The sequence below is a fragment of the Mytilus galloprovincialis genome, chromosome 3 (assembly GCF_965363235.1).
Source record: "Mytilus galloprovincialis chromosome 3, xbMytGall1.hap1.1, whole genome shotgun sequence".
Taxonomy (NCBI): domain Eukaryota; kingdom Metazoa; phylum Mollusca; class Bivalvia; order Mytilida; family Mytilidae; genus Mytilus; species Mytilus galloprovincialis.
The window spans coordinates 94361013-94386493 of record NC_134840.1 but is presented as its reverse complement, the minus strand read 5'-3'; the positions used below and the strand labels follow the sequence as shown (position 1 = coordinate 94386493).

Here is a 25481-nt window from a genome sequence, read left to right as displayed (position 1 = left end):
TTGACCCAATCCATACGGCTTCGGTTTTGTCAACATTACACCTAAGTCCAGCACATTCTGAAAATTTATCAAACAAGTATAAACACTGATTAAGGGATTTTTGGTCACCATCCAGGACTACGGAAGAATCATCAGCGTATTGACTCAACAGAAATTCAGAGTCATTAATTGTTACACCCGCAACATCAGGGTCATTTTTAATAGATGCACTTAGTAATTCTAGCACTAAAATAAATAGGTAAGGAGACAGAGGATCCCCTTGACGGACCCCCCTTTTTAATGAAAAAATTCTGAAATATAACCATTATTTAACACTGCACTAGAAGCATCACAGTAGCAAGCCTTAATCCAATTTATAAATGTATGGTCAAAGCCATAAAACTGCAAAGCCTCATATATAAAGGACCATTCGACTGTGTCGAAAGCTTTTTCAAAATCAACTAAAAGTAAAAGTCCAGGAATGTCGTCTTCTTCCATCTTTTCCATCAAATCATAAATAAATCTAGTGCATTCGCCAATATACCTACCTTTTAGAAAACCTTTTTGTGTTTGACTAATTATGTTTACCAAGACCTTTTTAAATCTATTTGCTAGACTGGTTATAGCTATCTTATAGTCTACACACAGCAGTGTGATAGGTCGCCAGTTCTTAAGATAAAACTTTGACTTACCTTCCTTTTGTATACAGGTAATGAGTCCCTGTCTTTGAGTGATAGAGAATTTTCCATACTCTAAAGCCTCATTTAAACATCTCACTAGTGGTAATTTAATATCATTCCAAAAAAATTTATAAAACTCAACAGTGAATCCATTTTGTTGTCTCTTTGAACCATTACCCATTTCCATTATTTCTCAATTTTGTATGTGTAATTTTATCATTTATAATTTTTATCAATTTAACCATGTATTATTCGATTTATTTTACTTGACTGGGCGGAGTTTAACCGATTCGCTCACAATAAACCAGTCCATCTATAGATAGGTGTTTTAGGATAAACTCATCAATGAAGTGTCCAGTCATTGTTTTTAAATTCCTTTGATGACACTGATAGGTGATTAGAAATCAGTAATAATTATAACGGCTATCATCCTTATCACACACATCTTCAAATAGACTGTCCTTATGCAAATTAAAACGTAAGCTCCGCCCGATCAGTTAAAATGACATTGGTAATACATGAACACCATTTGTATACGATATAAGTGACTTAGTATTAATCAATTTGTATTTCAACTTTATTCCCAAGTTAAGTCAGCAAATGCAGATTCTAAAAGGAAATAACTTGGTGCTTCATACTAAGTCAGTGCAAGGATGGCTAAAATGTTACTGATTCTGATCGTAATTATCGCTGTTTTCTCGAGTGTAGGTAAATTGTCTTCCTATTTGTTCTAGTCAATGTAAATCAATAGTCTAAGAAGGAGGTTACCCCCTTGTGTTCTATTTGATCTCATCTCTTGAAACGAATAGAAGAGGGACGAAAGATACCAGAGGGACAGTCAAACTCATAAATCGAAAATAAACTGACAATGCCATGACTAAAAATAAAAAAAAGACAAACAGACAAACAATAGTACACATGACACAACATATGAAAGAATAAGCAACACGACCCCATCAAAAACTGGGATTGATATCAGGTGCCCTGGAAGGGTAAGCAGACACTGTTCCACATGTGGCACTCGTGTGTCGCTCATGTTATAACAAATCCGGTAAATAGTCTAATTTGGTAGGTTACATTCATGAAAGGGAAGGGAACTGTAGCTACGACGTAAGGAACATATCCGATATAATCTGTGAAACGGTTATATGGATTTATGAGTTTGAACAGCGGTATACTACTGTTGCCTTTATATATACCACAACGGCCAACCAACTCGTGATGGCCTTCGCTTAAGGTCCAATTTGTTGCGACTTGAAGTTTGGCTCTTTTCTATCACAATGGGTTCTCTTAACAGAGTTTTAAGCACCCTTTACACATCGTTTCGCTGTGTGAAATGCGCATGTATTTTTTTTTCAGTCAACAATATAAATACATATTTATCGTCATGGGTTTCTGACGTAAAGTTTAGACCCTTGATTTAATAAATTATTAATATAGAAATCTAAGTCAAGGAATCTATTGATTTTTTTTCAGCCTTAACCATCTCCGCTAGCCAAGGGTTACGATCAAGAGCCCTTTTCACAAAAAAATCTTAAATGTAAATTTTCTCGTAAGTCTAAAATATTCCTTAACAATTCAACTAAAGATTTGTATCGTAAGATATATAGTTTGTTCGCAAATCATGGGCTCACTGATCATGTTTTACAACAGACAAATACATAACAATAGTGTTTGATGATACATATATAAGAAAACCTGTACTATTGGAGCATGCTATGTATTTGTTGATTATAACAAGTTTGGTGCGAATTAAAACTTAGTCAATTGCAAAAGACACCAAGGACAGTATATGCTGCAAGTAACCACGGACCCAGAAATAGGTTGAAAACGTCGGAGATATAGTTTTTGATTGATGCATCGACATTTCCACCTCCAATTAGGACTATACTTTTGGTACCTTGCAAAACGGAATTCTATTTGTAAAGTTTTTTAATGACACATTTAGATAAGATTGAGATCATAAAAAGGTGAATCATTTTTTAAAAGTCGTCCTTTTGTGAGATTTCCTATTCTGTGTCTACTTATAATTAGTGTATGTATTATATAAATTTTGCATGAATATCTCATAACAGTATTTTTTTCATTGCAGACGCAGAAAGTTTCAAATGTTTGAAAAAGAGACAAAAGGCCCATCAAAGCGCAAGAGAAAATTATCTTGATTATCAATTGGAACAAATACGTCGCGAAAATGGCATAGAGGTAGAAAAAGAACCGAGTGATGAAGAGTGTGAAAATGAAAGACTGGGTTATTATAAACGGCGATCACTTGCAGAACAATTCTACATAGGTTTTCTTTTTATTGTCATCCCTGTTGCTATTTTTTTTATGATTATCGCTGTAAAAATGTACATCGATAGTCTGAGCAAGTATGATAGTGAAGGCACTCGACCAACAAGGGCACGATCAAACAAACAGCAAATGTTGGAATGTCTTAGGCTAAAACAAAAGTTTAATGACACATATAACCACTCAATCATACTTATTAGAAAATCGACGAGAGAATAGCAGACAAATGTGGAAAAGAATTGAACAGATGGGTCGTAGATATCATAATTACTAGAGCAATGTGCTTACACTACTTGACGTAAACAGTGAACTAAATTAACTTAAGCAAAACCTATTGACCAGGATTCATTTTGCATAGCAATAGGCTTGCTAACATAAATAAATATTTGTTTTTTTTCATAACCCGGAATGTTGCTTTTTTATTATTTATGTGGAATATTGATTTGGCTGATTTTTGTTAATTACCAACAACCAACTTTCGGAGGATTTATTCGTATTTTGTACACTTTTGTACAGCATAATAAGACACAGAATTGCCAAAAAGAATATATGTTCTTTCAAGTGTGTATAATCTATGATTCCTAGACTGGTATTTCAATCCACCCTTGGTGCCTCATGTCAATTCCAGAAACGCTACGTTTGCTGTGCTTTGTCATTTGAATTTTGCCATTTGATTAGGGACTTTACGATCGAATTTTCCTCGGAGTTCAGTGTTTTTGTGATTTTACTTTTTGTTAATAATTCTTGTTATCGGTAATGTATGCGACTTCATTCATACATCCGAAAACTATCATATCGTTTTGTACTCGTAGAGGTAGTTCTACTAACTAATTCATTTTATTTCATAGCCTGAACCAAAAAAATAACCACTTTGTAAGACAAATTGACAATAAAAAGAATAAATGGCATTAGTTTATATTGACTTCATCAGCTCGAATATCGGCTCTTAGAAGCGGGCCCGCTTGATATTCTTGTTGATAAAGCCAGAATCTAAAACGAAAATGCCATTATTCTATATTTCTTACAGCAATATTTCAGTTAATTTGTAGATATTTCAGTTTATATATAAATTTTAACAAATTGTACTAAAACTGAGGATGCAACTTCCCACTCAGAATTAAATAGTCGACCTTTTACTATATCGAGTATTCTGTTTATGCCATTTTTTGTTTTAATGATATAAATGGTTTAATATTATTGAAATCCCGAACTTTTGATCTTAACCGATTGATATTTATTTTTATATCCTTATTTAGATATGTAGATATAAGATGATGTGGTATGAGTTCGCTTGTTTATTGAAAATACAGTAAAATATTTACCCTAATAACTTAGTACACGTGTTCCCTTTGATATGATTTTTCTGTTCTGAATGCCAATAAACTCATCATAAAAAAACAGGATTAAAATTTTGTATTTGCGCCAGACGCCCGTTTCATTAACAAATGACTCATCAGTGACACTGGAAGCAAAATAGTTAAAAAGGCCAAATAAAGCACGAAGTTGAAAAGCATTGAGGACCAAAAGTTCCTTAAAAAATTTCCAAATACAGTTAAGGTCATTTATTCTGAGGTAGAAAAGCCTTTGTATTTCAAATATTCGAAGTTTAATAGACAGTTAATTTATAATTATGACCATATCAATGATAATTCATGTCAACACAGGAGTACTAACTACACGGGTGGGGATACTCTCGAGGAATAGTAACTCCACCAGCAGTGGCATCGACCCAGTGGTTGTAAATAAAATCATCATAGATATCAGGTCGATTGATATTTTGTATTTGCGCCAGACGCGCGTTTCGCCTATAAAAATATCATCAGTGACGCATGAATAAAAGTAGTTAAAAAGGCCAAAAAGGTACGAAGTTGAAGAATATTGAGAACCAAAAATCTCTAAAAGTTTTGCCAAATACAGCTAAGGTAAACTATTCTTGGTGTAGAAAAGCCTTTAGTTAGCCAGTATTTAAAAAAATCAAAGTTTTACAAACAGTTAATTTATAATTATGACCATATCAATGACAATTCATGTCATCACAGAAGTGCTAACTAATTGGCTATTTATACCCTCGAGGAATAAAAACTCCACCAGAAGTGGCATCGACCCAGTGGTTGTAAAGAAACTCATCATAGATATCAGAAATTTTAACAAAATAACACCGTCCACTGAACATAGAAAATGATAGTGCGAGTGGGGCATTCTTGTACTATGGGTCCGACATATTCTTGTTCATATATGCTATGCATGATCTTTAACTTTATTCGCCTATCTCCTTGTAATTGTACTGAAAGTTAGTTTAATTTTTAATTTGGTAGCTACGTAAAATATAGTAATGAATATTTCTATGGCTTGATCACGTGGTGTATAACTTTGATTAGTAATCAATTTGCAACGATGATACTTTGTGATGTTAGTTATTCTGCATTATCTACAGATCTAGTTACATTTAGAATATAACAAAGTGCTCTCGCTAACGCTCGTACATAATCACGAAGAAAGAGATTATCATTCTCTTGTATATACTTATACTTTTCAATTTAATGGAATAAGTCAATACAAATCTACCGAGTAATAACACAGATTTCGAATTTTAAATATTTAACCGTTTGGACTAATTCCAAATTGTCAATTTTTAAAGGCTTCTTATATAACGGGGAGAAATGAAAAATTAATTTTAAAAGATCGAGTCTGTGATAATTGTATGAATATTTTAGAAGATGAAGCCCATGTTATTTTATCGTGTCCTTTATATGACGATTTTAGAAAAATATTATTTGATGAAGCACCACTTTTTAATAGTGATTTTATGTCTTTTGATGATAAACAGAAATTAGTGTTTTTATTTACAGATAATAATATGATTCGTAGCTGTGACAAAGCCTGTAATCTTATTTTAAATAGAAGAAGAAATGTTTTATACTGTAAATAATGTTCTTGTCAATATATAGTTTATAATAGATGAATTCTTTATATAATTTTTAATGTTATAGTCTCTTATAATTGAATTGAATTGAATTGAATTATAATTTTCGTGTTTTTGGCCAAGTATACTTATATCCCAATGCTTATAAATGGCAAAGCCATGAATACATTGTTTAATGTTGCATATGAAATTTGACCTTTAGATTTTATAATTTAAATGTAATATAGCTATCATTGGAAAAGGCAATTATATGTTTGTTTTAGATAGCAACGTTTAGAGGCTTTTATCTTTATTTGAATCGGGTTTTAAATCACATATTTTTAGCACTCATATGAAGAATATCTTTTGTTAATGAAATAATTCAATTGGTAGGTGACGTTAAAAATTGTCCATCAATATTTGTGTTTAATCTATGGTATTACATCTTTTACTTAAACTCTGGGCGGTTATGAGGAAAAGAGAAAACAGAACAAAATCGATATGATTTGAAAACAGTAGCAGTTGGAGAAAAGTACTTACCTACAAAATTTTACTTCTCAACAATTAATATGACACTAATAAAACAGATTTAACCATTCCGTCCCCCCCCCCCACAAAAAAAATAAAAAAGAGGGGGAAAACAGCACAAAAATTTATGATACCGCTTTCCATGCTGATTTCAAGTGAATCTTGAATAACCTTCCTCAGGTACGCTCAGGTACGTTGCAGACAAAAAGTTTGAAAAACCATATGTATAAAATTGAACCGGCTGATGCTAGTAGAATCATATTCCACAATAAAGCCTAATATTTGTGATTTCTTAAAGTGTTTGCCTCTAATGGTAATGTATCCCTGTTGTAAAAGGGTTTTTTTATTAATGAAAACATAATGATAATTAAAAAGCGAGACATGTTAACATCAAGATTAGGAAAATTAACAAATAGAAAGGATAAAAACTTTGAGTATGCAGATTACCCAGAGAAATTATAATAAATTGACAACAACGTAATATTGTTCATTGTTGAGGGCCAGATATTACCCTAGAGTTATGTACATCCTCTTCCTTTTGTCTCTGGTGGATATAGTTGTCTCATTAGCAATCATATCACATCTCCTAATTTTTAAAAGCCTGCTATCAACGTTGGACTTGTAAGAGCAAGATAAGATTTCCATTGATTTAATTTAGAAAGATAATACAGAGAGATAAATATCATCTGATTATCTTTAGGTAAAGTTGAAATTATCTATCAAAAGAGGGACGAAAGATACCAGAGAGACCGTGAAAGTCATAAATCGAAAATAAACTGACAACACCATGGCTAAAAAATAAAAAAGACAAATAGACAAACAAAAGTACAAACATTACTAAATTTTATCATCGGTATAAAGACATCATTCGTAAATATAGCTCAACATGCAGACTTTTTATACGTTCAGGTATTTCACATCCAATTTTTTATGGAAATATTCTTTATAAAGCACAAAGGTGTCAGTATTCACCTCATAAACTTACAAAACCTTTGAATAGACTTATTAAGAAGGGATATAATTACGATACTGTTGTCAAGTCATTAAAGATTGCATATTTTGGCGTTAATATTGAGTCACTGATAAGGTCTTTGCGTCGGAACTAAACACATTTATTCTAAAAACAGTTGTTGGCATGACACGGGTTATGTTCTTCTCATATATGTTATGATGGTATGATACTAAACCTCTTACGGGAAAGATTGTGCCTGATGTTCATATGATGAAATCATAATCTTTCAGTCAGTTTAATTGAAGTCTGGAGCTGGCATGTCAGTTAACTGCTAGTAGTCTGTTGTTATTTATGTATTATTGTCATTTTGTTTATTTTCTTTGGTTACATCTTCTGACATCAGACTCGGACTTCTCTTGAACTGAATTTTAATGTGCGTATTGTTATGCTTTTACTTTCCTACACTGGTTAGAGGTATAGGGGGAGGGTTGAGATCTCACAAACATGTTTAACCCCGCCGCATTTTTTGCGCCTGTCCCAAGTCAGGAGCCTCTGGCGTTTGTTAGTCTTGTATTATTTAAATTTTAGTTTCTTGTGTACAATTTGGAAATTAGTATGGCGTTCATTATCACTGAACTAGTATATATTTGTTTAGGGGCCAGCTGAAGGACGCCTCCGGGTGCGGGAATTTCTCGCTACATTCACCTCATAAACTTACAAAACCTTTGAATAGACTTATTAAGAAGGGATATAATTACGATACTGTTGTCAAGTCATTAAAGATTGCATATTTTGGCGTTAATATTGAGTCACTAATAAGGTCTTTGCGTTGGTGACCTTCTGCTGTTGTGTTTTTTTTTATTTTGGTCGGGTTGTTGTCTCTTTGACACATTCCCCATTTCCATTCTCAATTTTACATGACACAACATAGAAAACTAAAGAATAAGCAACACGAACCCCACCAAAACTAAGGGAGATTTCAGGTGCGCCAGAAGGGTAAGCAGATCCTGCTCCACATGTGGCACCCGTCGTGTTGCTCATGTTATAATAAATCTGGTAAATAGTCTAATTCGGTAGGTCACATTCATGAAAGGGAAGGGGATTGTAGTTACTACGTGGGGAACGTATCAAATATCATTTGTGAAACGGTTATTCCATAACAGTCAACCGACTCGTGTTGGCGTCCGTAAATTAACGAAGGGATGATTTAAACTTCACCATTTAGAACTCTTGGTTAAATACCTTCCTTGTGAGCAGCAACCATCTATCAAGAAAATCATGATAGGAAATGCATGCACGGGAATATCGTATCAATTGGGATACATATACCCCGTATGCAGGTGCTGCTGGAATGTTGCTACTTAGAAATGGAAAGTACACAATTGGAAAGCTGAAATCGTCTCTTTTGTCGTAAAGTTTTGTTTTCAATCGACCCTCATTATCAATTTCTAGATGTAAGTCAAGATATGAGGCCGACTTAACTGTATCTGTTGTATACTTTATCTCCATTTCGATGGGATAGATGCGTTCAACATAGTCACCAAATTTTGAATTATTCAGTGAAAAAAACATCCTCTTTATAGCGGAATGTAGAGTTAAAGGATATTGCTAACTTTTTATCTTTCTTCCTAAGAAGTTACTGTAAGAAGTCAGCCACATGATAATAAAGAAACAAGTCGGCAAGAAGAGGGGCACAATTGGTTACCATTGAAATGCTGACAGTTTGTTGTAAAACACACATTTTCCAACGGAACAAATATGTTATCATTCAACAAATCAAGCATCTTGATAATGTCAGTTTCAGAGAATTTTTTGTTTGATTTAGAGTTATCATTTACAAAGTAGGATTTGCCCCTCCCTAAGACAAGATACTTGGATCTACGTTGGCCATTCTTTTTTATGAAACAAAGCAATGTAAACTCTTTCAATTTATCTTTTAGTTTGGAATGTGGAATACTTGTGTAAAGTGTTCAAAAGTCAAATGTTTTAATACTATTGCAAGATGAAAGAGAGTTAGATTGTATGTACTATAAAAGATCTTTGGATTTTTTTTGTATCCACATCTGATTCACGCCACTTCTAGATAACAAGGGGCATTTTTTTGTATGATGTTTAACCATAATCTGTGACTCATAACATGTGTTAAATTTTGACAGAGTAGAATCCTGACTGTTACCCTTCATTTAATATACTTCACAATTATGTTACTATAATTAGAATTGGGAAGCCCCTCCAGGTAAGGACAAATGACGACAGGTGCTATTACCTGTAATAAGGTAACATTACCATAGACGATAGTATTTTTTATTTACCTCTCAGAGCAGGATTGGTACATGAACCAGTTCATTTTTAACATGTTGACAAGAGATACAACGAACGGTTATCTCAATGAAGCCTAATGTCAACTGTTCACAAACGTCACATAAAAAAGGAATCTAGATATATGATTGGATTAAAGATAGGTCGGGTCTATTTCTATTTTCCTATTGCATTGCGGGTTTCCCTTGACTACATATTGATTGATCATTGTTTAAACGTAGTTTAATTCCGGTGTTAAATTTCTGATTTACCTGTTTATTTATATATACTTGGTGGAAAAAACCACACAGGCACACTTTATTTAAGGTATGATTGATATATAAATAGATTAGATAATTTTATTAACCAATCATGGTGTCCAAAATTTGAGCTATACAATCAACTGAATTACTAAATAAAGCACAGAAAATGATTTTTTAAAATGATTAAAGTACATTGAAACTGAAATGAATACACATTCACAATAATCAATGTTTACAATGTAGTAACTGTTATATTGATTTTCATTTAAATGTAAGCCTTGAACAAAGATAAAGAGTTATTTGATATTTTACAAAATACATTCTAAATGACAGCACAAGTGTCCATTTAAAAGTCACACACGGTAGGTGTAGCGTCCGGTCGAGATAATGTTTTTCGAGTGAATAGGTCCACTTGTTTCGAGTGTAGATTAGGGTTTTTTTTGGAATTGTTTAATTTGCGAAAATCTAAACTATAGAAGATGCATTCTTGACGTACATGGTGCAAATAAACTCATCATAGATACCAGTACTAAAAGTTTACACTCACGCCCATCAGTGACGCTCGAATCAAAAAATGTTTAAAAGGCCAATTAAATTACGAAGTTGAGGACCACAAATTCCTAAAAGTTTGCCAAATACAGACAAGGTTATCTATTCCTGAGGTAGAAAAGCCTTAGTATTTTAAGAATTCAGAGTTTTGTTAACAGTTAATTTATTATTATGAACATATCAATGATAACTCAAGTCAACACAGAAGTGTTTGACTACTGGGCTGAAAAGTTCCTCTAATCCATTGAAAGTCTATACCATTATTCAAATGATTACAATGGCATGACATTAACGCCAAAAACTCATTTAAACCATATCATCAGTCTGAATCAATACGTACAAATAAACCAAAAACAAATTGAGACACCTCTACGAATACTTATAACATCAATTTCCAGTCTATCAAACGTATAAACAACATATTATTCAAAATACGATTGATAGCACTAAACCGGATATTGTGATCGGAACAAAGACTTGGCTCGATTCAACAATCAAAGATATTGAAATCATTCCTGAAGAGTACACACTATACAGAAAAGACAGACAAAAAAACCCAAGCAGGATGGCGGTGTACTCATTGCAATAAAATAAAAATTTATAAGTGATGAAGTTGAAAACCTTACACCTGATGATGAATCTGAAATGGTATGGGATCACTTTATATATCATCCTTTTACAACCCAAAAAAATATGATGAACAAAGTGGTTGTCACATCAGTAAAGAGGAGAGCCTCTCAAATAAAAAATGCAGATATATTAATTGGAGGAGATTTTAACCTCTCAGGGTGGTTTTGGAAAACCAAAATACAAAAACCAAAATAAACCCATCAAAATCTTTAGTTAGTGATTAAAATGCTACTAATCTATCCCATCCCCAGAGACAACTACTCTTATAAGACTACTTGTAATTGCAGGAGGGGCCTTATGAAAGGGGGACTTCAAACAAATATAGTGTTTGTGTTCCGCATAGGATTGTGGTGCTTTGATAAGAAAAAAAACAATAGAAAAAAATCCCTTTTATAGGTATATTATAATTGGTAATGAGAATAAGAAGATTTGGTGTGAGTGCCAACTCTCCATACAAGTCGCAATGTGTAAATAGTAAACAACAAAGGTGTGGATTTGGACGTGAATGTAAAAAATATAGCGGCAAATTTAAGATTTTGAGAAGGTTTCCCCTTTAAATTGATTCAAACTAATTTTTAATGTATTTTTAAAAGCTTTACTGTGTTTAAGTTCTTTAACTGCAATTTTCGACTGTGTTTGTCATTCTTTAATTTTCATCTCCTCCTTTTGAAAACAAAATGACGTCAGAAATACTTTCATTTAACATGACCACAAAATGACATACCCTCTTATGTTGAATTAGTAATAATAAAAAAAAAACATTGCATAGTACCTTTCCTACAATTTTATTTTATTTGTTACTTGATTTGGCTTAGCAAAACATTTGGTTGTCTCTTCGAACCATTCCCCATTTCTATTATTATAATTCTCAATTTTATATGTGTAATTGTCATTTCTAATTTCTATCAATTTAACACATTTAACCATTTTCATCAACACAATCTGTATGACTTAATATTAATTTTTTTTAAAATTTTGTATAGAGTTGGGAAGAAGATGATCCTTCGTTGCTTCTTACTAAGTATGTGCAAGGATGGCTAAATTATTAGCCATCCTTGCACATACTTAGTGCACATACTTAGTGATACAGTTAAGTCAGCTTCATATCTTGACTTACATCTAGAAATTGACAATGAGGGTCGGTTGAAGACAAAACTTTACGACAAAAGAGATGATTTCAGCTTTCCAATTGTGAACTTTCCATTTCTAAGTAGCAACATTCCAGCAGCACCTGCATACGGGGTATATATCTCTCAATTGATACGATATTCCCGTGCTTGCATTTCCTATCATGATTTTCTTGATAGAGGTTTACTGCTCACAAGGAAGCTATTAAATCAAGAGTTCCAAATGGTGAAGTTGAAATCATCCCTTCGTAAATTTTACGGACGCCATCACGAGTTGGTTGACCGTTATGGAATAACCATTTCACAAATGATATCGGATATGTTCCTCACGTCGTAACTACAATCCCCTTCCCTTTCATGAATTTGACCTCCCGAATTAGACTATTTACCGGATTTGTAATCACATAAGCAACACGACGGGTGCCGCATGTGGAGCAGGATCTGCTTACCCTTCCGGAGCACCTGAGATCACCCCTAGTTTTTGGTGGGGTTCGTGTTGTTTATTTCTTTAGTTTTCTATGTTGTGTCATGTGTACTATTGTTTTTCTGTTTGTCTTTTTCATTTTTAGCCATGGCGTTGTCAGTTTGTTTTAGATTTATGAGTTTGACTGTCCCTTTGGTATCTTTCGTCCCTCTTTTATTACTGATTCTGATCGTAATTATCGCTGTTTTCTCGAGTGTAGGTGAGTTGTCTTCCTATTTGTTCTAGTCAAAATAGACCAATAGTCTAAAGAGGAGCTAACCAACTTCCGCTCTATTTATATTGGATCCCATCCCTTAAAAAAATAGCGATCGTTTCGCTTTCGGTCATTTGCTTTTCGATTTGAAGTCTGGGGTCGGTTTCACATAAAAACTTACCATTAAAATTGATAGTAAGTCATGAACAATTCAGTATATTTACGATAAGTCGTAAGTTTTTTGTGAAACCGACTTCTGGTCCTTTTCTATGCAAATACTTTGTTTCGCTGTAAGAAATGTGCATGTTTTTTTCAGTCCCTTACACTTTGTTCTGCTATACAGAATTCGCATGTATTTTTCAGTCAACAATTTAAATACATATATATCGCCATGGGTTTCTGGCGTAAATAGATATAGGAAGATGTTGTGTGAGTGCCAATGAGACAACTCTCCATCCAAATAACAATTTATAAAAGTAAACCATTATAGGTCAATGTACGCCATTATAGGTCAATGTACGGCCTTCAACACGGAGCCTTGGCTCACACCGAACAACAAGCTATAAAGGGCCCCAAAATTACTAGTGTAAAACCATTCAAACGGGAGAACCAACGGTCTAAGCTATATTAAAAAATGAGAAACGAGAAACACGTATAAATTACATAAACAAACGACAACTACTGTACATCAGATTCCTGACTTAGGACAGGTGCAAATATTTGCAGCGGGATTAAACGTTTTAATGGTAACAAATCTTCTCCCTTTTTCTGAAACAATAGCATAACATAGAAAAACACATAAAGTTCAGATACTAGATCTAATAATTTATCTGAGAATCTATTGATTTTTTTCTCGCAGCCCTAACCATCTCCGCTAGCCAAGGGTTACAATCTAGAGGAGGGGAATGGATCGTAACCCTTGGCTATATAGCGGAGACAGTGAGCCCTAACAAGGTGCATTGGAATATAAGAGGGTCTAGATAAGGGGTCCTTCATTTCTTTATTCTATAATTTTTAGGTCGTATTTCTCTATTTTGTTTATACCATTATTCTCCATTCTTTATAATTTAGAGCCCTATTACTCTATTCTTTATTGTTTGCCCTATTTTATCATATTCTTTAATCGTTTTTAGGCGTTTATTCTGCAGATTTTAGTGCCCATTATTCTCTATTCTGTAAACCTCATCAAGACTCTCTTATACGTCTTTGATTGAATCCAAACAGCAGTATACAAATATAATGATAAGTTGTTTTTATAATGTATGCAAAGTAAGTTTGCCAAATATTGATACGGAGCTCCAAATAAACAAAACTCGGTGTAGCTTATCAGAAGAATAACTTGCAATAAAAACTTTACAGAGACACCAATAGACATGTATGGCAACCCGCTAAAATGATCAAACTATTATATCTATGATTTATACGTGTAATTATTTATTTTAGATCGTTAAAACATATATAAAACAACTTGTGATAGTAAAAAATGCTATGTTTTTATCAATTATAACATATTTAATCCAATTGCAAAAGGCACCATATTTTCTTGAACTAACCGCAGTCTCAAATAAAAGAAAAAAAAATCGTACATATATACTTTGACCATACGCGTACGACATGTGTATCTTTTAACTTGACCTACTTTTTAATATTAGGCAGTTCGACCGTCTGCGTATACAGTACAAATACTCACATGGTATGGAACATATATTACGGCAACATATTCATTAAGCTAGGTTTGCACTGCCTATAATATCAACTCGATCTCTACACGATTTTTTCCCGATCAATTCGACCGCTACTCGACGAATTCTTGATCTCTTCTCGAATGACTGGCTTCACAATCCTTACTGGAATGTTTCTGACATGTCAAAAACTTTCGGATAGAAATTCAGATCGATGACGACCAAGGTAGACCACCCGAACATGCTTGTCGATCAATTGAGTCAGGCCAGTCTCCCGATCGCTTTATTTGTCTTAATCGTGATTGGTCGAGTTGGTCTGATCGGCAGTGTGAACCTAGTTTTAGGCATGTATATATATTATTACATAATTAATTCATTGCAGAAGCAGAAAGTTACGAATGTAAGTTAAAGAGACATAAGGCTCATCGAAACCCAAGAGATAATTATCTTGATTATCAATCGGAAAAATTGAATCGGAAAAATGGCATAGAGAAAGAAAAAGAACCGAGTGACGAAGAGTGTGAAAAAGAAAGGGAATTAGACAGACAAACAAGCTACCAGACTCCTAAACGGCTATCAATTTCAGAAACGTTCTACGGCTTGTTTATAATTCTTGTATTGGCTGGCCCTGTAGTTTTTCTAATCTTGTTCGTCGCCAACAAGTATGGCAGTGTAGGGGCACGACCAAATACGCAGCCAGAACAAACGTGGGAATCAGTTCATAGGATGCAAAAGAGTAACACTGATTTTATGAAACATATGGACATGTTAAAAAGGCAACAAGAGGAAAGAGACAGAATTTATAAATTCACACAGAACGGATTAAGTCACAGAGCATAATCTTAGACACTGCATTGTTGGAGTATTGCGTTTGCATTATTTGACGTAAACCATGTGCTAACTACACCTTATAGCTACTTAGTCCAATCCGAAAAAAAACACCCAGTCAATCAGACAACTTACTCTTTGGGTCAAGTGACGAAAGAACAAAGGTCATAAGTAAAGCCCTGGGGTCGGAAATCGTGTACAAAGTGAATATTTTGTGAAATATGTATAGTTTTATTTTTAAATAAAATGGTCCAATTTAAAGTTAGAAAATGCGTTGTTTGAAGTGCATGATTACAATGGTTTAAACATAAATCTTTGACATTTTTTGTACACAGTACATTGATTCAAGATTTTTCAAGAAGGTCCCAGATACATGTACCTTGAACTGATTGAAAGAGTTGTGCAATTGCGTAAAACCTCATATATATTGGTTACTCGGAGGATTTTGAAAATAAATAACTCAACCTTGATAATCACAAAAATAAATGGTTTGGTCAAGATGGCACCAGATTCTTCATAAATTCATCTTTTTTCGGCATATACAGCTTGCGAACTGTTGTAGGATGATTTTTTGTAAAAGATATTATGTATGGAGAATTTCATAAAAGGTATCAAAAGCTCTCTCCCTTTTCCCTCTCCCCTTTTTCCAAGTCCGATATTTGTTTCCCTTCTGTTAAATTCAATTATTTTCGTGTGTCTGACCTCAGACCACAATTATTCTTCTCCTTTGCTACAATGCTTCTTTTGGTAATTCTAAGTCAAATGAAAGAAAAAATTTGCACCGTTTCAAACATGAAATAAATGTAACTGATTATATATAGACCATTATTAGTCTAATAAAATATGCTTCTAGGACAATTCTATCAGTGCTTTTTTCTTTTGAGGGCCTTATTTACATGCCAATGGTAGGATATGAATCATGTATAAATGAGTAAGACCGACTAAGGCTTATTTGAGGGGTGGTCGGAGGGGTCCTGATCCCGAAATCCCGAAATCGAAAAATATATTCCCGGATCCCGAAAGGATCCATCCCCAAATCCCGAGCTTAAAAACACCAATCCCGACGCCTCAAAAAAGGTCCTGCCTGCCTCTAATCTCTACCTTACTTTCATTTTTGCCAAATCACTATTTTACCTTTCAACAATAAATTTTTATGTCCCATTTATGGGCATTATGGTTTCTAATCTGTGCATCCGTGCGTTCGTTCGTTCGGTCGTCCGTCCGTCCGTCTGTCACGCTTCCGGTTAATGTTTTTGATCGAGGTAGTTTTAGATGAAGTTGAACATGTTTTACTTATTTTAATATATACATGTATGTAAGTGGTATGACCCCTTAAATAGTAAACATTCAAAGAAAGCAGTAGAGAGAATACAGAGAGTCTCTATATATTAAAGTAGTGTAATCGTAGTTTACATGTAGATAAACGCGAAAAATAATTGTCCTCTATGAGGAGGTATAATAGTTGTGATTCTTGCGATCCAAACACCATGAGATGGAGAACGCTCTGGATGGCTTATTTATTTTTCATTTTTGTTATCCATCATACGATTGGTTGTACTTGTGTCACGTTTTACTTTTTTTTTTAATATATATGCAACTGTTATGACCCCTTAAATAGTAAACATTCAAAGAAAACAGTAGGAAGAATACAGAGAGTCTCTATATATTCAAGTAGTATAATCGTAGTTTACATGTAGATAGACGCGAAAAATTATTGTTCTCTATAAAGAGGTATAATAGTTGTGGTTCTTGCGATCTAAACACCATGATATGAAGAACGCTCTGATTGGCTTATTTATTTTTCATTTTTGTTATCTATCATACCATTGGTTGTATTTGTGCAAGTTTCAAACCGGAAGTCTTATCTATGTCTAAAAGTCAGTCCGATGACGGAATCATATCCGGACTCCTTTTTTGTCGTTTTTCTCCCAAATTATCTCAATCTGAATAATCATAAGAAATAGAATGGATGACAAATTCGACTATGCATGCTACCTATAGGACACAGAGGCATTATGATTGATTTACTGTGGAAGGAAGAGAAGCGACACACAAAATGAGGTCTTATCGTTTAATAGTATAGATACTTGAAATGTCTGAAAATTGGTTTCATTTAACTTGAGGTATATTATCTCAGGAAACCATACCTCACTTTTATTTTAACAGGGCCGTAACTACATGTAGGAAATTTCAAAACCAAACGCTTGTCTTCATATCAAATTGTTTTCACGGCCTTACAAGAAGAAAGTTCTGTTTTCCCTCAGACTTATAGCCCTGATTTTTCGGGATCAATGTTTCTTATTTATTTGTCTTTTGTTCATTGATTGCCATTATGTATTCTGTTAGTGTTGCATTCCTTTTGTAATCTAGTAATTTTGTTATGAACTTAAAAAACAAGCAGCCACACACTTAACTACGTGAATTCCGTTTTTGCTTTATCATGCACATTGGTCTATTGATGTTGTTAATCTAATTAAATGGTACATAATGACTTGACTATACTATATGTATTATTTATGATAAACAAATCATTTAAAAATTGTATGTTTTCGAATATCAAAAATATAGTTGTGAAAATGAATAATCAGTCCCTTGCTTTAATGAAAATGAAAAATCTTGCTTCAATAGTGCAGAAAATGAATAATCTGTCCTCTTAGTTTACAAAAATAAATAACCGATCAAAAACAAATCCTCCTGCCCCTGAGATTTTGAAAATGAACTTTATGTGTATGGCTCTGATCTGACTGTGGTTTAATAATGATCTAAGAACTGAAATAGTTAAATTCATATTTATGATTTATGTCAACATTATTGTAACAATTTTAAAAATCATTGTAATAAATTACTTTGCTCTTCATGGGCCCTTTAACTGGAATAAATATATCTTATCTTATCTTATACCCTCGCTGCTTAACACTTGTAACGATTTTTCTGTGCATAATCTAACTAAAGAACCAATAAAATGAGAAAAATATATTTTCGCTGTTGTTTGAATAATTTGATTAAATTCCAACTCCTTCGGGCAAGGTTGATCTTGGAACAGGGACTTTCTATACTAGATATTTGCATATTGATTTAAAAAACAACTATAATCAACAAATCAGAAAATTCTTTCTAGTTATTTAAATGTTCTTCGCCTGCGGATGACAATACGAATAAACCGCTTTGAACGCACTACATTTATAATATGATGTTTTCATTTGGAAATAAGAATGTTTGTCCTTACAAGATGGATTTTCACATGTTTTGCAATTTTGACTGTATCTTTATAATTATAATAAATAGAGGAAAACTGCAAATGTCAAAATTATTAGCAGTACAGGGTCTACCAATAAATTACATTTAGTTATTATTTGACAATTCTTTGTTACCGAATCATTTTTATTTCTAGACAAGTCTTTGTAATTCATCACTAGAACACACCCGTGATATCGCGGGTCCGTGACTGAAGTATATAACTATGAGCAAGCCTTATTGTAGTATTAGTATTGTCATCTGATAAAGTCATGCCGATTATAAGATACACAGTTTTCTCTGCTTTCAAATCTTTCTGTTTGAACCCGTCGAACTGCAACTTATCAATTATTATACCCCCGCTTTAAAAAAGGGGGGGTATACTGTTTTACCTCTGTCTGTCCGTCCGTCAGTCCGTCCGTCAGTCCGTCCATCAGTCCGTCAGTCCGTCAGTCCGTCAGTCAGTCCGTCCCATGAAACTTTCGTCACATTTTTCTCAGGAACTACACATCCACCCTTTCTGTAATTTGGTATCAACATTTATATATGTCAGCCATACCGTGTGATGCGTTTTCAGATTCATCACTTGACAACTTCCTGTTTACCGAACACTTGTCTGATTTTACACATGATAGCCAAGTTGAAAATTTTCATCACATTTTTCTCAGGAACTACAATACAAGGATTTCTGAAATTTGGTTTCAGGATTTATATAAGTCAGCTATACCGTGTGATGCGTTTTCAGATTCATCACTCGACAACTTCCTGTTTACCGAACACTTGTATGATTTTACACATGATAGCTAAGTTGAAAATTTTCGTCACATTTTTCTCAGGAACTACAATACAAGGATTTCTGAAATTTGGTTTCAGGATTTATATAAGTCAGCTATACCGTGTGATGCGTTTTCAGATTCATCACTTGACAACTTCCTGTTTACCGAACACTTGTATGATTTTACACATGATAGCTAAGTTGAAAATTTTCGTCACATTTTTCTCAGGAACTACAATACAAGGATTTCTGAAATTTGGTTTCAGGATTTATATAAGTCAGCTATACCGTGTGATGCGTTTTCAGATTCATCACTCGACAACTTCCTGTTTACCGAACACTTGCATATTTTTACACTATTAATATTATCCACTTGCGGCGGGGGTATCATCAGTGAGCAGTAGCTCGCAGTTTCACTTGTTGATAATATTAATTATTTGGAAAACAAAAGGTCCTGGAATGGAGTACTTTTTAATCAACAGCATTGTCCTATATTAGTTATAAATAAAGTTGAATTCTTTGATTCGCTGGTTTGCGTCATGCCCACTAACAAATTGAAAACTGTACCTATACGCCTTATTTTAGTCCAGACTTTTAGTATTCGTATTGTTATCATAGAAAGTCTAACTGATTAAAATACTACAATAGGTAACAATTTGACAATTAAGTAGTGTCAACCCTGTGATTATGACCCGTGTAATACTATATAGCATATTAATCCTGAATACACCGTTTGGTGGTGTGCCTGTCAGATGCGGAACGTACAGATAAGGTAATTGGTGACAGGTGAATATAATATTGGTATCGGTATCGGACTCGACCCGGAACTTCTTAATTATTGGCAATATTAATTACGTGGAAAACAAAAGGGCCTGGAGTGGTGTAATTTTTAATCTACACCTTTGTACTATATTAGTTATATATAAGGTTGAAATTTTTGATTCGTCGTTTTTACGTGATGACGGCTGACAAATTGGACCTCGTAATTCTAGTATTATAGATTCGTATTGTTATCTTAGAAAGTTTAACTAATTAAAATACTACAAAAAGTAACAATTTGACAATTAAGTAGTGTCAACCCTGTGATTATGACCCGTGTAATACTATATAGCATATTAATCCTGAATACACCGTTTGGTGGTGCGCCTGTCAGATGCGGAACGAACAGATAAGGTAATCGGTGACAGGTGAATATACTATTGGTATCGGTATCGGACTCGACCCGGAACTTCTTAATTATTTGCAATATCAATTACGTGGAAAACAAAAGGGCCTGGAGTGGTGTAATTTTTAATCTACACCTTTGTACTATATTAGTTATATATAAAGTTGAATTTTTTGATTCGTCGTTTTTACGTGATGACGGCTGACAAATTGGACCTCGTAATTTTAGTATTATAGATAGTTCACTGTTATAGAAAGACAACTCTTTGTGACTACTGATCACTACTGTGCAATATATATGCAAAGAAGTTAAAATTGAAATGCATCGCTCTTTCAGATTTTATAAACGAAAGCTGTATCATACAATGCATCACTACTATCATCGCAGATTTTACTCGACACTATCATGATTCCTGTTTCTCTATTGATGTTTATTCCCCAAGGACTTTTGATTCCATCAGACTCGTACAATATTGTTTTACAGGTTTGACCATCTGGTGATACTACTACGATACTGTTATTTTTTCTAGAGGCAACATAAACAAATCCATACTTGTCTAATGTAAGTCCTTGTATGCTATTAACGTTTCTTAAGTCTTGTGGCATAAATGTCCAAAGAGGATCTCCATTGATTTCGTGGCACTCTACAGTGTTTTCAAAGGTGATATAGACATTTCCTTTGTATAATGAAACACAATCTCCGACCACCTCTAAATTTGATTGAGACATATCATCCAGATTCACTACGGAAGATTCCCTCACACTGCATATAATCAATTTTTGACCATCACTAGTTACTCCCTTACAATAATGAGAAAGTGCAATAGTTTGAATAATTTCATTCTTTTCTATATCCACCAATACCGTCTTGTATGCTGCCCCTAATGTGACAGCCACTGTATCATTTCTAACAAAGCAAACATCACCTGGACAATTTGTAAATGTGACTACTTCTCTGATAAAGATGGCGTCATTACCGAACAGCAGCAGTCGTTTGTAATCGAAATCAGATACTATAAATCTACCATCAGGTAATGCCAGACAGGCCTGTATATTTAAAGACTTCATGTCGTCTGGAAACGTCAGTCGTCTCAACAAGGTTGGTTTGATTTGTTCAATTCCAGGTATATTTTGAATCACATGATGCGCTTCGTCTATTCTTTCCGCCTTTACAGACATATTGAATTATTGTTCTTTGAAAGTCTTGGATTTTCTGGGATGTTTTTCAGTCTCCTATAAATAACTATCTCAGGTTCTGTGCATGTTGATTTCATCATCACGACCAACGACGAATTGTTTTACCGATGAGACCATATTCTGAAATGTATAATTATTTTCTCTCTCAAAGCAATTTTCAGAAGAAAAAAAATAGTTTGCCTCTAAATATTACCTTAGATTAAAGATAAAATTGAGAATGGAAATTGGGAATGTGTTAAAGAGACAACAACCCGACCATAGAAAAAACAACAGCAGAAGTTCACCAACAGGTCTTCAATGTAGCGAGAAATTCCCGCACCCGGAGGCGTCCTTCAGCTGTCCCCTAAAGAAATTTATACTAGTTCAGTGATAATGAACGCCATACTAATTTGTTAGTAAATGTTTAATAAAATGTTTGTGTTTTTAATATAAGTTAATTTTTCTAGAACTTGTCTGAGTCAGATTGTTTTTTAGCATATAGTAAAATATCTTCACTAAAATCCTTGAACTAATCAAAACTGAAATTGGTCTCGGTTTTTGTACCGTTTATTGTTGTTTCGATGCTTACACCTGACGTCTTAGTCTAGGTTGATACCGTTAGGCCTAAATATGTAGTCTCTGGCTTTGAGTCACCAAAAAGAATCAATAAAGTTATCTCATATTGTTTAAAATAATGATTATTGAGTGAATTTGAAATTTGGAGAGGCTCAGAGCCTGTGTCCCTCGCCTGTATCTTTTTAAAAATGGCCACTTTTTCGGAATGAATCACCATTTTCTAGCTCTATAAAGAGTTAACTGACAATTTCAATCATGTCCATTTGTTGATTTATCCTGCTGATCATTTTTTCATATTTAAAGTTTCTATTCATCTATTATAGTTTTCAAGATAGTATGCAAAAATGGGGAAAATCATCATTCTATGATCGGGTTGTTGTCTCTTTGACACATTCCACATTTCCATTCTCAAGTTTAAACAAGACAATAGGCAAAAAATGTGAAAAAAATAAATTTGAGAGCAAATACTCCAATACATTAGTCAACTAAAGATTTCAGCCAATATGGCTTATTTGTTGACCTTTTCATGATGATCATTTGTGATTAGTACAATTTTCCAGATATTAAGAAAAAATAGGGGTTTATCGTCTTTAAAGGGCAGTAACTACTAACGATTTCGGACAAGTTGACTTATTTGCAAGTCTTGTCTTGCTAATCATATTTACTATTTAAAATTTTTCTCGTGAGAGGATCGTATTCTCGTGTCATGGTTTTTGGGGGTAAACATTTATTTTCAAAGAAAACTCGACATTTCCACATAACGTGCATTTTAGATATAAATAAGCTATAGTCAGTTAACTATTGAACACGTTCATTTACAGACGAATTCGAACAATCAGTAAATCAATCTTTAAAATGAAGCAACGAAAATGTCTAACAAATGTGAGATAATTATAACATCTACCGAAAGAACAAACATTAGCCTTATTGTTCGTGAGTTCAAAAATTGTAGATTCTATAAAACTATCTCTACATAGTCGTTTTTCAAGCGGTAGCCATTTTGTCCAAGTTGATATTTCATTTGTTAACGCAATTAATGCGGGTTTTTTACCTGATATTTAAATGAATAATTTATAATTCACCAAAACAAAAGTAAGATACACAAAAAGTGCAGAAAGTCTAGATTCTTTTTTTATTAACTGCATGTGTGGGTGCTACGAAACATTACAAAACGGTAGCCATTTTGTCCAAACGTCGAAAAATCCGACGTAACATGTGCAAAATTTGTTCCATCATTTTGTCATTGTATATTCCTGATAGTTGAAACGAATCGCGTGGTGAAATTTAGAAAAAAATATATTGATGGCTGTCGAAAAAAAACCCAGTGCATGTTGTGCATGAAACGGAGGTGAAGGAAACAGCGACAAAAACAGTTTCATTGAATTAATACAACCCCGTATTATACGGACGATTCAGTAGAAGATTACTACATTTTAAAATGTACATTAGACGTTAGAAAACTGAAGCAAGCAACTTCAAATGACTGGGAAAATAATTTTCAAGATCGGGTTACAACAATTTTATCTAATGGTTGTATTTCGACAAATTATGCGTAAATCAAATTTTTAATACAATTCAATTCAAATTAATCAAGGGTAAATATGTTTTTTATTTACTTGCAGAGTGTCGGATATATTTGTATTAGGGTTGAATCAAGATATGAAAATTTTACAATGACAGATGATATGCACTATGAAATGTTAGCAGCCTGCGATTAAAGTTTTGTTTTAATTAATTTATTGAAAACCGTATACATCTGTCCCATTTTTCCTGCCTTCAAGTTCATTACTTACGACATTACAACATTTTAAGGTGAATTAAGGGTAAACATTATTTAATCGATTTCCACAACTTGAGGTAAATAAATTCATGGTAAATAGACATCACAAAATTAATAGAGACAGATTTATAATCAAGCAACTACATAAAAAAAAATGAAACTTACAACTTGAATAAATGTACGTCAAAAGTTTCAGAAAACCCTTTTTGACGTCGTGGTGGTGTAACGTCGTGTTGTAGGAACATCGTGCGCGACGTTTTAGTGTCCAGTGGCAGATATTTCATTCAATTTCAGATGAGAACCGATTGACAATACATATAAGTAGGATCTGCAATAGTTGAGCAACCTGTCACGTGTTAATGACTGTTTCCGGAGTATTAGTTTAGTATGAGGTTTAGTGGCCAAGGTTGTGTGCTGCCAGAGAATATTCTGCGCTTACTTTAGTGGTTATGTCCCGATCTGTGCTTGTAAAACCTGATAATACATTGTTTTTTTTAATTTTGGAATGAGAACTGCACAATCTAATTAAAAACCGATCTCTCATCGCTTCTGTTTCTGATATGTCGCGTGGGAGATCTAACGAAACCCGCTTTGAGGTCACATGTGAGTGACCTCGTAGGTGTGTCTTTTTCGACCAATGAAATTGAGTCTTCCACGATCTTGGAAGTTTAACGTAAGGCAAAGGGATGTAACTCATTTTATTTACGACGAAATCGTCAGTCAAAATAATTCATAAACTTTTTTGATTGGCTTATTAATAGGTCGTCAACTCATTTGCATATCTTTATAAATTCATAACTTTTAGTTCACTCACATGTGACCTCAAAGCCGGTTTCGTTAGATCTCCCACGCGACATATCAGAAACAGAGCGATGAGAGATCGGTTTTTAATTAGATTGAGAACTGCATTGACTATTGAATTATTTTATTAACATTATTTCATCCTTACCATGAAAATTTCAACAGAAAGGATTTTCCAGAGGGAAGTAAAATGTCCGATATAAGGTGTATTTAAGTAAAGAATTATTGATTCAATTTTAAATACTTGTCTGAACATTGTAAAAAATTGATGAAGCGTCACTTTTTTTGTGTAAATATACACAGATGTGATATATATCTTGTGGTTTGATTAAAAGCTATGAACTTGAACTTTAAGAAAAAAATCCTGTAGAATCGGATACTTTTGCATGTTATTTTCCATAAAATCAACAATTTTATTTGAAAATTCGAACAGTCTATAATAAAAAAAAAATTGAGACCGGACATTTTTTTTTGGTCCTCCCCACAGATCATTTGGTATCTAGATTATATTTTTTTGTCGTATACATTTACGTCGTTTAAGTCCGTGTTTATTTTATCTGTAACACGCCTGCATTCGTAATATAATATCTA

General features: G+C 33.6%; 2 long non-coding RNA genes across 2 annotated transcripts; one reads left to right on the top strand and one right to left on the bottom strand.

Annotated features, from left to right (window-relative positions):
* Positions 1-1283: 1283 nt before the first annotated feature.
* LOC143069424 (uncharacterized) lies at positions 1284-15821 on the top strand. The gene is made up of 2 exons (XR_012976394.1): positions 1284-1367; positions 14939-15821. It is a non-coding gene; the product is annotated as an uncharacterized LOC143069424 (long non-coding RNA).
* A 5057-nt stretch (positions 15822-20878) lies between these two features.
* Positions 20879-25096, bottom strand: LOC143066646 (uncharacterized). Its single transcript, XR_012975715.1, has 2 exons — positions 25039-25096; positions 20879-21874 (listed from the first exon to the last, which is right to left on the bottom strand). It is a non-coding gene; the product is annotated as an uncharacterized LOC143066646 (long non-coding RNA).
* Positions 25097-25481: the final 385 nt, after the last annotated feature.